This window comes from Plectrocnemia conspersa, unplaced genomic scaffold (assembly GCF_051122295.1).
Source record: "Plectrocnemia conspersa isolate PC_06_02 unplaced genomic scaffold, ASM5112229v1 ptg000013l, whole genome shotgun sequence".
NCBI lineage: Eukaryota > Metazoa > Arthropoda > Insecta > Trichoptera > Polycentropodidae > Plectrocnemia > Plectrocnemia conspersa.
Window position 1 is genome coordinate 15,948,938 of NW_028277177.1, and position 14,538 is coordinate 15,963,475.

The following is a 14,538-nucleotide window of genomic DNA, read 5'->3' on the forward strand; positions in this document are numbered from 1 at the left end:
GATGGGCAAAGAAACAGAAATATTACCAGTTTTAGAAGAACTTAAAAATTTAGTTATTCGAGAAGAAGTTTTCGACGCAAGTTTAAGAACTAATCAAAATCTCATACTAACAATAAGAAAGGATAACCATGTAAACAAAAAAAAGTCCAAAATCCAAACATCAGAGATAAGAAAAAACGTGCATCAGGCAAAGGAAAGTCAAGATTTATCAAAAAATACTCATAACGACTCAGAACAAGTTGTGCCTGTGATAAACATCAAAGTTGCACTTCAACCTACAGAATATTTTCTGGATCTGAAATATTCTACAAATAACCCTGAACCTAAATTACATAAAACTAATAATAGTTTGGAACAGGTCGTGCCTACGAAAAACTCACAGACGTTGGTCCAACCTGCAAAATATTTACTTAAACAAGAATATTTTACAAAAAAGAGTTCACCTGAATTATCAAATAATAAGCACAGCTTGGAACAAGACGTGCCCATTACATGCTTCCAATTTATAGCTCGAATAATTTCAAAAATCTGTCGTCAAGAAAATGCTCAGGCACAATCTTCTAAAGATCTGCAAGCATCCACAAGTAGTTATGAAGCTAAGCAAAATAAGAGGAAAAACAAAATTTATGAGAAAGAAGTACTTGAAGAATATAAGAAAAAAGTAACCGACCAAGAACTTAAAAAGGAATTGGGTAAATACAATTTAAATATGGCTAGGAACTTAAAAAACGCTGAGCAAAATGAGGTTAGAAAAAAAAACACTTTGGCATCTAGATTCTGTAGAATAAAAACGCGCATCGCGAAGCGCAAAATGGACGAAGATTATGAGGCGGAAAAACTTAAGCTAGATGCTTTAATAAGACTAGAAAAGCAATGGCAGCGCATATCAAACTTTGCGAATGGAAAATTGACATTTGAAGAAGCTTTAGCTGACAACAAAGAATAAGAAAATTAAGTTAAAAAAATAGAAACAATTTTTTTGGTATTTGCTAACATAATGTTATTTATTTTATTCATGTATGTATCTATATAATATAATATTCATTTCAGTAAATAGTAAGAATAATTTTATACAGATTATTCAAAATTGATTTTTTATATTTAAATTGTCACCTAATTTTTGTATAAAGTATTGGTATCTGTCCAAAAATATTTTTTTTAATTATTATAATAACAGAAATAGCAATGTTTATTTTAAGTAATATTTATTATATTACATTATGTATATTTTGTAAAGCATAGTATTAAATAATTTGTGATAGTACAGCTTTAAGATCTATGTTTAAGTTTTTTAAATTAATTGTTTATTTCATTTATAATTAAAATACATGTTTGAATTATATGTTACGTAAATTTGCAATAATTGCTCATATTTACTTGGCTTAAATCAATATTTATTTTTTTCGCTGATGGAATTTTAGCCAACTAATGCTGATGATCAGCTATAACATATTATTTAGCTTAAAGCTAGTAGTGTTATTACTCAAATGTAATACTGGTGAACTTTTGCGCTTTAATGTGCCATTAGTATTTCTTTTAGGAACTATTTATGTTGCTTTGTATAATGAATATTCGATTGTCTGCGAATTTGTTATTTGCTCTACAAATAGTTTTCTTATTTTGGATATTGTTTCTAAATGTCACTATTTATTAGATCTCATCTGAATTTTTCTACACTTTTGATTTTCTTCTATTTGAACCAAAATTTACTCGAAAATTGCTTTCAGTATTAGCCCAAAGTTAAAAAGAAAAACACATTGGGCTTGTTTATTATTTTTTTGCGATATCTGTGTATATAAATTATGATACCCCTTAAAATAAAAATAATAATAATTATCTTATTTATGTGGTTGATTTTTGTGTTTATCAAAAATTAAATTAATAATATTTAAAATAAGATCATTTTAAAATTGCTTTAATTCTTGTTTAAATATATTTATAAAGTACATATTATATTAATAATTTTCTTTATTAATAATTTTTTACATATATGTTCAATAAATTTAACAATTAATCCTAATTTCTATCTTTCCTTTTTAATTATATATATACATTACAAATATTTTAAAATGTAAAATTTATATCATATGCATATAATCAAATCAAATCTACACTGTGAACAAAGTTTTCCGCAGATATACTTGTTATACTAAATTAATTATTTGCTATTTTGATGTTTAAAACTAACAATAATTTTAGAACTTTCAGTGAAATCATATCTGAAGAACCCATCGTTAGATATATTTTCTGCTAGCGAAAATACAATAAACTATTTGGCGCGAGTTTAATTATATGCTTGTTTAAAATGACTATGAAGCGCAATTTAACAATTGCCTTGACCTTTTATTTTCGACTTAAAACATAAGCTATACTTTTAAACAAATTAATAAAACTCACATTGATCTATTGATACTTCTTAAACTAACTATATATTTTAATTTTTATAATGGCAAGTTTAGTTTGGTTAATTCGTTTTGGTTAGGTTTAAGTTAGGACAGCATTGACAGTATTGAATGTGTATTTTTCATTGAATGTATATTTTTACTATTATAAATATATTTTTTCTAATTAAAATGTAATATAAAATGATTCATAATCTCACTGGTGAATACACTAATATTTGCCTTGGTGATTAATCACAGTCGAGTAATGCTAGCCTTTGTTGTTAAAATACACGCATCTGTTCGTCTGTCACGGCAATTTCTCTCAAACGTGTCATTTGCACATATCTTTCTAGCTGCCATTTCTAGGTCAACTGTACTATTTCAACTTACAAATTTAAACTTTTATTTGTTTAAAACGATTACTACGTATTAATAAAATTGCTGAAAAAACTGAACAGCGAAGTGCTGACGACTAATTACGTGCTACTGTAATACTTCAATGCATTACGTACAATGAAATAAATTTGTATAACAGGATGAATAAAATTAATTTAAATAAATAAAGAATGAGTTTTTATCTGGATAATAAAGCAAGAGTTTTTATGGAAATATTATGCCACGTTTGCTTTTAAATACAAAAACTTATTTAGATTTATAAATTCGTTATTATTTTTTGTGAGGGTCAGGGTTGAAAAAAATGTCACATTTGTTTGATAAGCACATCAAAGGGCTGTACATACGTGAAAAATCAACAAGTCTCGGGTCAAAGTGCGCGTGGCCCCTCGGGCAACATCCACCTGAGATTAAATTGGCGGTTTGGCAAGGGTTTCCGGGAATGTGCGCACGAAAGCGGTTGGTTCGCGGATTATGATTAAAGCGACTACTACCCTTCGTCGAAACTCGTTTGCAAAGTGATCCGACCTTTGCGTTAGCTCGCGGCCTGATTAGGCGAACGTGTGCGGTTGCCATTATACTCGACCCGCTAAGATCTAACCATTCTTTAGGTTGTTTCAAGCTGTTTCTTTCATTCAATTACGCCACTTTTTAACAATGCCTTATTCCACCGGTTCCCAAATAATATATATTACTGATGTTAATCCACACCGAATAGGCATATGTTAAGTTAAGGTTCTGATTAATTGTTTGTATATTAGGATTTTATTTTTTGTGGTATGCGCGCTTTTTCTATGAAATATGTGTCTTAGTCCGCAATAGCTGCACGCTTTTTATAGCGAAGTTACAAAATACGCTAGATTTCCAATTGTACGTTACTGCCCTGTGTACTTTAGAAAGGCAGTGACAAAATTTATCTATGTTTTATAATTATAATTTTCTCATTTATTTCTGCATTTTATAGTTTTAAGTAATTACTTTATATATTTTTAATTTTCTTAAATATTCCATTACATTTAAAACTTGTCAGGTACACCAGCTCTATCCAATATAAATTTTATGTATACTACTTATATTTATCAATCAAGTAGCAAACTTTTTAATGCCAATATTAATAAAAAAAATGTTTTTAATAGTTATAATAAAATATATTTGTATACAATCGAAAGTAATTTAAATCGATAATTAAACAATGAATGCTCTTATTCTTTCGCGTGTGTCATCTATTTTAAGAACATTCTCAATATTTTTTACGTATTATTTATTTTGGACAGCTCCTTTTGAATACATAGCACACATCAAATATTGAACGTGCCAAGCAAAACAAGGAAAAAATCGGTAAATAAACAAAGACGAGAGCAGGTTCAGATAAATGAAATTTATGCAGGGTTGTAGTTTTTTTCCACGAGGGAGTATATGAAATGGAAGTTTCAATATTTACCCCCTCGATCCCCGAGTGGATAATCCACCTGAGGGCAATACGGCGTATTTTCGGACATAAAACAATGGTCCGTGTGTTGTATTATAGATCATACGTACATATATGTATGTATGTATATTGGTCAACGTGAATTATTCGATAACGCCATCTTGCCCTGAGTGACCGAGGCCTTTTTCAGCACACCCTCCTACGCATAAATGCTTATTTTTCTCTTATATCTCATGTCTTTTATTTTCTGAACATTCAGTATATGTATAAAAATACATATATATATTATATATAAAGGGCTGTTGAATATGAGTAATGCTTGATTGTGACAATTAATAAAAGACAAAGTATTACGAAATTAATTGTTATAGCACTTGATTGATATGGTCAAAAGAACGTCAAATGAGCGCTGTCATATGAGCGCTGTATTATAAGCGCTGCGTTATAAAAGCGTTTAACAAAATAGCGTACGTTAAATGCGCAGACAGTCATATGAGCGCAAAAATACTTTGAGAAAATCAACTGGGTTTTGGACTATTAATAATAATTACCTTTTCATTAAACGGAAAACCACTAAAACTTCTTTTCAGTAAAGATTCAATTAGGCAATTGCAATTATTTTCCAGATTAGCATCGCAGTTGAGACCACGTTCATTACTTTGCTGTTTGTCCATATTAAAAGTTATGACAAATAACTAATATTTTTATGTCGTAAATAATGAAACAAATCTTTCATTTGGGTACACTAAAAAGAAATAATAAATAATAATTCAGAAAGTCAATATTTAATTGTAAAAGAAAAAGCAAATTGCCGAAGAAATAGACATATTCAAAATAATAACATCCACGTTACTGCATCAACGGTTGATGGCGAGCAATCGTAAATACGATGACGTGTAGCAGATAAAGTTCTAGTGCGCATGCGTGACAAATTCCACTCGCGACGAGCATGGCGCAGGCGTATCAACTACGCCCGCCCGCTCTTCAATCGGCAAACGCCGTTTTTTTGAAGAAATTGTTAAACCGATTTTCTGAGCGTTTGCGTTTTATAAAAACGTAATTAAAAAAAATTATTAAATAATTCAAATATATAATTTTTAGAATCGTATTACAATCCCAAGGCATGCGCTGCATCTACCGCATGTGTGCACGCTACTGTATTGTACTGATTTAACAGTTACGCGTTTATTAGAGCAAATTAAAACTAAGTTTTTAGAGCAAATGAATTAGTATTATAAATTATATTTTAATTATACAATTTGTATAATACGCTCTTAGCCTTGTCTGCGTATTGTAAAATGCAGTCGCCTCCAAAAATCAGGTTGAACTCTGGATTTTGGATTTCGTGAGAAGCGGCTGCTTACTCTATTTCTAGCTCGGTAAATCCTAAACGCAGATCTGCTAATTGCGTTGAATTTCAAGTCTTAATTCTAGAGGGCGTTTCAGCTTTTTCTAGGCAAGGGAAAAAATTGGCAAGTCAGTGGTCGTTTTTTAATATTTCCATTTCATTCACTTCGAGGAGCTGGTACGAATCGTATTATTTAATTTTTTTTAAATTAAATTTTAATAACCTTTATATGAGATTTAAGAGTTACTATTCTGAGATTATTATTATTATTATTTATATTATTACGCTATTCCGTTTTTATTAAATAAGAAATACAGATTATAACATGTGTCACTTCACTGAGTTGTGTTGAATATTATTTGATTTTTAAAAATCAATCCCGTAAATTAAATACATTTAGTATATTTTCTCATTTCTTTGATAGTCTGTACTTTTGTACTTTTAAAAAGTGTCATTATATAAATAAAAAAGAAACCAAAATATTTTTATAATAATAACGCTGACACGGTTATTGCAAAATTCTGGTATTTTTATTTTTTAAATTATGCAATCTTACAGAAATGAAAAACTAAAGAAATTGCATTATTAAGAACATCATAAAAATATTGAGGCCGTTACTAAGAAGTTAATATTAATTAAAAGGCATTGAAAAATTATTTAAGATTTCTTATTACTACAATGCTTATAAAAGTAAGTTATAGGAAAATATTTTCAATAGTAATTAATATTTTATGAGACGAAGACATTTACCTACATTATAATATGTCTTTATATATTAAACAAAGCAAAGATACTAGAAAAGTTTTTTTTTCTTTTTTTGATTAACTAAGCAATTTATTATTTTAATTTATTCTTACTTAGCTTTTTAAGAACCTTCCCAAACAATAAATCTATTATGAGAAAAATTAAATTTATAAATTTTGTACTTATTGAGGGCTGCTTTTTTGGCGCTGGGGTTTATTGTTTTCCGCCATTGGCGATTATACAACTTTGAATATAAACATTATTAATACTTTGTGTGGGACGGCGGGTTGGGGTCTTAAAATGTTCAAATTTTCGATTAGCCCTGCCGCCGGGACCCCCATAAAAACGGGGAACGTTTCACGGGGAGGCGTGTTTATAAAGTAAATTTTATAACCGGCAAAGCGAGCAGCACAGAGAAGACCAGACCGTGGGGGTATTGTTTGAAAGATGTTCACCTTTGCTTTTTATTTTATACGAACTTATTGCTCCCGGCCGGGGAAAAAAATGGATACTGCCCCTCGTAAAAGTTTAGAGTATGAACGGGAAAAAAATCCCGAATAAATTTCCCGTTTCATGTAAAATTTAATAATCCCGAAGCAAAAAAAAACTTGTGTATATATACGGAGGATGATGAGTGGCCCCTACCTGCCACGCGAAGATTTCGAACGTACCGAGCGGAAGGAAAAAGAAACGAATTGGGGTTTGCATCATAAAAATGTTTTATGCCGCTTTATATAAAGCGCATCTTTGTGCGGCACCCAGAAATTGTTACCGAATAACAGCGAGCGAGGTTTGATTTCTTTTTGCATATGGTATGTGCGGAAAATTAGGTAGAGAGCAAAGGTGAGGCCATAAAAGTTTGAGCGAATCCAATCACGGCTCAACGAATAAAAATAGCATAAACTTCACTCAAGAAAATTGTATACAAGGCCATCGCTTTTAAAATATAATTTCATCACCTTTGTTACCTTTTAAACAAAATTCAGTTGTACTATAAAATTTACGTATACTAATAAAAATGATTGTTTTCTTTCATTAAAGTAATTTTAATTTTTTAGTTAAATTTCAAAAGAAAAACCCATGGACCATGGAAAGTAAAAACATTATTTTGCTATAACCAGGAAAGCACACAATTACTCACATCATCACAATTAAAAAAGTATATATAAAGTCATATATGAGATATTATATTCAAATAAATAATATATTTCATCAACAAATTTTATCAATAAATTAAGAAAATGTAATTAATTAAAACATTAAGCTTAGTATTAAAAAAAACGACAACACATTCTTTTCAATAACTTTCTGTTAACTTGTATCAAATAATACTTACTAAAAAAATTAAATTACGACGGTGAAAATACATAAAACGCTTTTTTGTCCTAGGGCCCGGGTTCGCTTTAAGAGGCTCTGTATGTCTACATATATATAATATGTATATATTATATAAATATGTATATATTTATAAACTATTATTGCTCCTTTTATTTTATTAAAGTGAATTAGATTCTTCTAAATCAAACTAAAAGCAATTATTTTTATTTTCCTATTTTTGCTGAAACATTCGTCCAAATGAAAAAAGGTTGTAAAAATCGGATGATTTATTTCAAAGGTCTTAAAAAGGGCATTATTTCCAGACCGACGATCCGTGATGAAAGATTCATTTCAACATCACATTTTCTTCGGTAGATTCTATCCAATTTCGATCTCCGGCTTAAAATTGCAACTGGCGCGATATGCATCTAAGTACATTTGTGCAGGGGCAAAAACGCTCTTCGTTGTACCGGAAGAAACCCTTCTCACTTTCCATCCACACAGTACAAATAAATCATATGTAAAACGATACGTACCTATCACATTTAGAGACATAAAAGTGTGTTATTTTTAATATTCATAATATGAGGACAACAACATAACATGTTTATCCACCATTATGAACTCGAATAAAATAAATATTTTCCAGACTAAAAATATTACCAATAATTAAAAAAGTGATGGATTTTTAAGTTTACTAGTAACTGTTAGCAATCAATGTCTTATTTATCACTGATATTTGAAAGTATACTTAACTTAAAAGGACTTTGTTTTTAGTTTTTATTAAATTTTACACAATTAGAACTGTTTTTCCATAATTTATAGTTGGATAATAAATAGAATTTTTATATACACAGTTGTTTTAATAAACAACACTTATTTTATTACTTACATTTGATAATTATAAAAATGATTATTTACAGTAAGCTAAAAATATTTAGGCTTCACAATAAACTATACTATTTTTGTTTTCATGCGTGTAAACGGGTCTAAAAATAGATAACATGTAACATACTGGATCGAAGTCTTTTGCTCCTATATTTCATAAGTCTTATTTATATTATAAGAAACATATACATATATGTATATAATATTAAACATAATATTTCTTAAATCACCTTGTATACCTTTAACAAAAGGAAATCCTTATACATAAATTAACGGAAATGCATTCTTCACCTATGTGTATTGAAACAGAAAAAAAATACTTTAATAATACAACAACAAATTGGAAGTGCTGTGAACAGGCGATGGGATAAGGTGTTCGCCTCTCGTTCTGGCGTTGCTTCGAGAACCCTGCAAAATCTCATCCCCATAGGTAAATATGTTCAATAACAATTGGTTGTGGGATGAGATTGAGCAAGGTGGTGGAACAGGGGTGTGAAGAAGGAGTGTAGGAGTAAACCGACCGTATCTCAGCCTCTTATAAACGTGCGCTTACCTTTCTGAAAGGTAAATGTAGCGTGACGCCAGAACGCTTTCCAACAAACCAAATATGCCATAACCAAATTATTAATATTTTTTCTGAATAATTATGATTCTATACATTGCATATTATATAGCTATTAAATTCTCGGAATGATTGACATGATATAGTAGTCTAGTATATACCAAATATATTATTAATATTATTTATTTCAATATTACTAGCTATGAAAAAAATTAACGTAATTTTACTGGTAATATATAAAATAGGTTTATGGGTTTGGGCTAAACATATTTTACAAATAAAATAGGCTTAGCCCTAATTTACCCGAGCCTGCTTTATAAAAAGCCACAAGACCTTTGTAATCGGTGTGAAAATAATATCTGTGTATGTATAGTAGATTGTTCTTCGCCAACAAGTACATTCCAAATATCTATTATATTTTAAACAAATCTAAAAATATTAAAATATTTTTGGATATATTTTTCATTTATTTTATTTCTTAAGATTTTTACTTAAAAAGCTATCTAAAAGTTGATTTCCTGATTAATATAAAAGTTGATGATTTCTGAGGTCTTTTTTATTTGCCTTTGACCTGAAAACTTACTTTAAAAGCTAATTTAAAGTGAAAATAAAGAGATTTGTAATGATTTTTAAGTATTTATAAGTGTATGCTATATAAAAGTGCATATATAGAGGTTTTTTATTGATTTCTCTGGTTTTTTACATGTATTATTGACCAAAACAATTAAATAAAAAGCTATAAAAATGCACATATTTGTAATTAAAAGTCCTCTTTAAGTATTTTTTAGAAAAATATAAAATAAAAAGCTATATTAAAGTATATAGGGAAAAATATTTGATTTTTTTTATAAATCTCTTATACGTATATCAAACCAAAAAACTTGTATAAAAAGCCATAAAATTTGAATATAAAGAACTTTTTGATGATTTTTGATTTTTTATAACTCATGTATTTTAGGCAATAATATGAAATTTTAAGATGTATTAACGTGCATATAAAAATAATTTTAAAGATTTTAAAGGTTTTTAGCATGTTTTTAATAAGAAATATTTAAATAAAACGCAAAATAAAGAGATTTTTGACGGTCCTTTATAAGTGTATTATACCTAAAAACGCCATATAAAAAGAGATTTGTAATGATTTTGAAGGTCCTCGCCATTTTTATTGTCCACGTTATTTTTAAAAATAAAATGTAAAAAAAAACTATATATAAGTGTATATATTTAGAATGATTTTTGTTAATTATGGTGTTATTTTACACTTATTTTGACAACGAAAATAAATTTTTATTTAAAAGTAAATACAGTGAGATTTTTGTTAATTTTTGAGGTCTTTAATACGTGTATTAGACCTAAAAGTTCGTTTACAGAGCCATATAAAAATGCATATAAAGATATTTGTGATAATTTTTGGAGTCATGTCCATGTCTTTTTGACTAAATAAATAATATTCAAAAGTAATACAAGAGCTGATTTTTTTAATATTCTCGGAAAATATTTTCTGGACTTCAATGCGGCCTTTTCAGTTTAATTAAGGACAATTTTATTAAACAATATAAAAGATAATTATTTTATAAAATGGATTGTTCGAGCTAGCATTGCTCAAAACATTCAATACACGATGAATATGCAACAAATCCTTTTCTAAAGAAAAAAATTAAGATTTACCATACATAAATGCACAAAAAGTATTTATTTAAAGGCACATAGCTTTTAAAGAAATTCCCTTGTAAAATCGCAACGAATTTAATTTATTTTTTACTTCATTACATTGAAGTAAATTGTGTTGTAATTGAATAATAAAGATACTGCTAACAAAGAAATAGTGTAAATATTATCAATTTATAGCATCTATCGGCTTTATGTGGTCTGTACTCCAAAACGTCCGATGCCAAATCAGCCGGCACCAAACTGGGTTTGGCTCCAAAATGACCGCGCCAATTAGTATCACACCCATAAAAAAATACATATAGAGAGATTTCAATGGATTTTCCAATGATTGAGTCATTTGCATGGTTTTCTTACCAAAGCATAAAATAAAAAGCTAATTTAAACTGCATATAGAGGCATTTGTTAAGACTTTTAAGGTCGGCGTAATTTAGATCTTTAAAACACTTAAAAAGATATATAAAGTAAAATTTATATAATTTTGAATATTTTATACCTACAACTTTGTATAAAAACCATAAAAAAATACTTTAAAAATGTGACAATTTTAAAGATATTTTTTACGTTTTTATAACAAAAAAAAAAAAAAAATAAGAACTTTAAAAAAGTAAATGCCTTTAAAACACTAAAATAGCTATAGTATAGTCCACATAATTTTATTTTTTTTTAAATTCTTTTTACTACTTTATGCCCCAAATACTCACCTACAAAACTTTAAAAAATTACATATGGAAATTTCTGATGATATTTCTTCTATGGTTATTTTAAATTCAAAACGCATATTAAATGCTAAATAAATGTGCATGATAGGAGATTTGTGATTATTATTTAGATCTTTTACACGTCATTTCGAGCAATAAAATAAATTAAAACGCTACATAAAAGTGCATATAGAGAGAATTTTTATGAATCTTTAAAGTCGTTAATATTTATATTAGACCTTGAAACAGGAATAAAAAAAGATTTTTGTTGATTTTTAATATCTTACATTTTTTTAGTAAAGGAATATATAGATATATTTGTTTATTTTTTTGTGGTCTACAGACCAATATTTAAAAAAAAATCCAAGCTATAGTTTTACTTACATTATAATCGGTTACAGAATAGTCATTGAGAATATAATATTTTAGATCTATAAATAATTTTTTTATTCTTTGAAAAAAATTCACATATACAATAAATAAAGGATAATATTTTTATTCTTATTAGATATTTAGTTTTTAAATAGTAAAGTTACTTTTATCCTACCTTGTTTTATAAAGTATTATTGTTTTATAACTATATTTAGATATTTTCATTAAAAAGATATTTATAAATTCAATTTTGAATATACTTTAATGTAGCTCGTACAAATTTATGTACATGTATACATTTAAGTATATATGATAGCATATATCACGTTTGTACTTTGCGTTTATGAGTGGCATATAAGAAATATACTCTAGGGATGCACTATGACTAGGGAAGGAAACAGGCGTGAACACATTAGCCATCTTTATGTGGCAAATCTAACTACACTCTCGAGACTTTACAACCGAGACTTGAAACTATGTGGACCGTCGATACTTGCTGGAAATATTTTCTTAGCTCGATTCCCGTGAGAATATTTAATGAATTGTATATATTTTAAATTAAATGACCTGTATATATTTTTAATTAAATAAAATAACACATTGTCATAGTTATACTCGATTTTTCTTACCTTATAATTAATGTTTTGCGTAATTAATAAAATAATAATATATAAAATAGAACATTTTACATCTATTTAGAATTTTTTTATTAAATAAAAAAATAAAAAGTACTACTAGCTAAATTAAAAAGAATAAATTTTATTAGTATATAATGAAAAAAGTACTTGGTTAATTTTAAGCTCTAATTAATACTTATTTAATAATAATATATTATTAAATATAAAAATATATTGTTCCTAAAATATAAATATAATTTGCTATTTTAATTTTTATATAAATTATTCAGTAAAATTTGTTTTCTTTTAAACGTAATATCAAAAATATTTTAATACGAAACATACTTCCCAGAAGTTTTTAATATACATATTTTTAACATTTACAATAGACAATATTTTTCTACATTTTCTGTTAAAAAACACTTTGTATGAGAAGGCAACAAGCCTATGAATAATATTGTTTTTCCTCTCTCTTGTTGAATTTCAAAAAGGTACATGGGTTATTATACCTTCGAGATACAGACGTGTGCTTACTTTTGATACCTTATAAATTCATTTATATATTGTTTATCCGTTTACATATCATCACATCGTTTGAATTATCATACAAAACTATAAGTATTTAACTAAATTTAATCATATGTCTTACACAGAGAGCGTGCGTCGCTCTTCAATGTCCAACCCTTGTTTCATAGTAATGTAGAATCCTGCGTAATTAAATTATCAGTTTTCATTTACGTTAAACTTTATTTAATTCCATAAATACATTATATTGAAATATCAATAAGCAACGCTTTGTTGAGCTAGATAGAAGCGTGGCATCCCTTCATGCTAATACTGAGACTACCTAAATATTACGTCGTGTATTTCAAACGAGATTTTCGTGAAAATTCGTTACACGAACAGGGATTACGTATTACATGAGAGAGTCGAATGAAATACTTAATCGTACACATACACGTAAACATATCACGTGTATAATATTTTAAAAGCTTTGGTATAACATATATGTTATGCGGCAAATTTTATCATGATCGTTTCGCATCACCAAAATATCAAATTATTATTAATTAACAAAAGCCAATTATCGGTTTATGACAGCTCGATGCTTTAAATCAATTTGACTGAACGCGAAACTCATTTAAATTAAGGTTTAATGTATTTTGTACAATGAAGTTGGTTGATTTTATTTAAATGCGTATTTGGATTGCGGCTTAATTATTTTTAATGAGATATCACACCAATTTGTGTTTTTTTTAAAAACGGTTGCCGAGTAAATTAAATAATTTTTAATACATTTTATTTGTTTAATACAAACGGAACGTCATTGACAAAGATAGACATTTAAGGTATTTAATGTTTTGTTACAAACATCATAAAATTTGAAAGGAATTTTTATTTAAAACATATATTAACCCTCGACATTTTCTTTATCAAAGAGAAACAGTGACACGTCCACAACTTTTGCGATGCGTGGGTATTTATGTCTCCACGTTTTTTTTCGAAAAGTTATTAATTTTTTTAAATGGATCTCGTTATTTTAATGAAGTTTATATACATATATACTTACATTTCATGAGCTTAAAAAGTTTACATATGTGTTTGTGTTATTGTCACGTATACTAAATTATAGATTTCATCTTAAGTTTTTAATGTTATTTTACATTGTTTTTGCATTTAATAATAATATTGATTTTAAAGTAAATTATCTTGATTTTTAGTTGAGTATTTTCATTCGATTAGGAAAGAACATGTTACATCACTGAGCAAGCTCCAGTTTTTTTTTTAATTTTGCTCATTTTCAGTTTATACTCCAGTATATTTATAGAGTAATAAGCTACCAATATATTGCAACTAGGGCTATAAATTATAATATAATATACTAAATACCAAAGGATCAGTGATCTGCCAAATTTATTGCTTGAATTTAAATTAAAGGTTGTTTTTATCGTAGTCAACGTAAGTGTGGTTTTGTGAAATATTTTTATATTATTTTCTGGAAAATATTAAAAAAATTAAAAAATTACAATACTCTTTATTGGTGGTATTTAAAGAAGAAAATGCATTTTTTTCAATATATGTATAGAAAGATGAACTCAAAATTATTTTTATGAT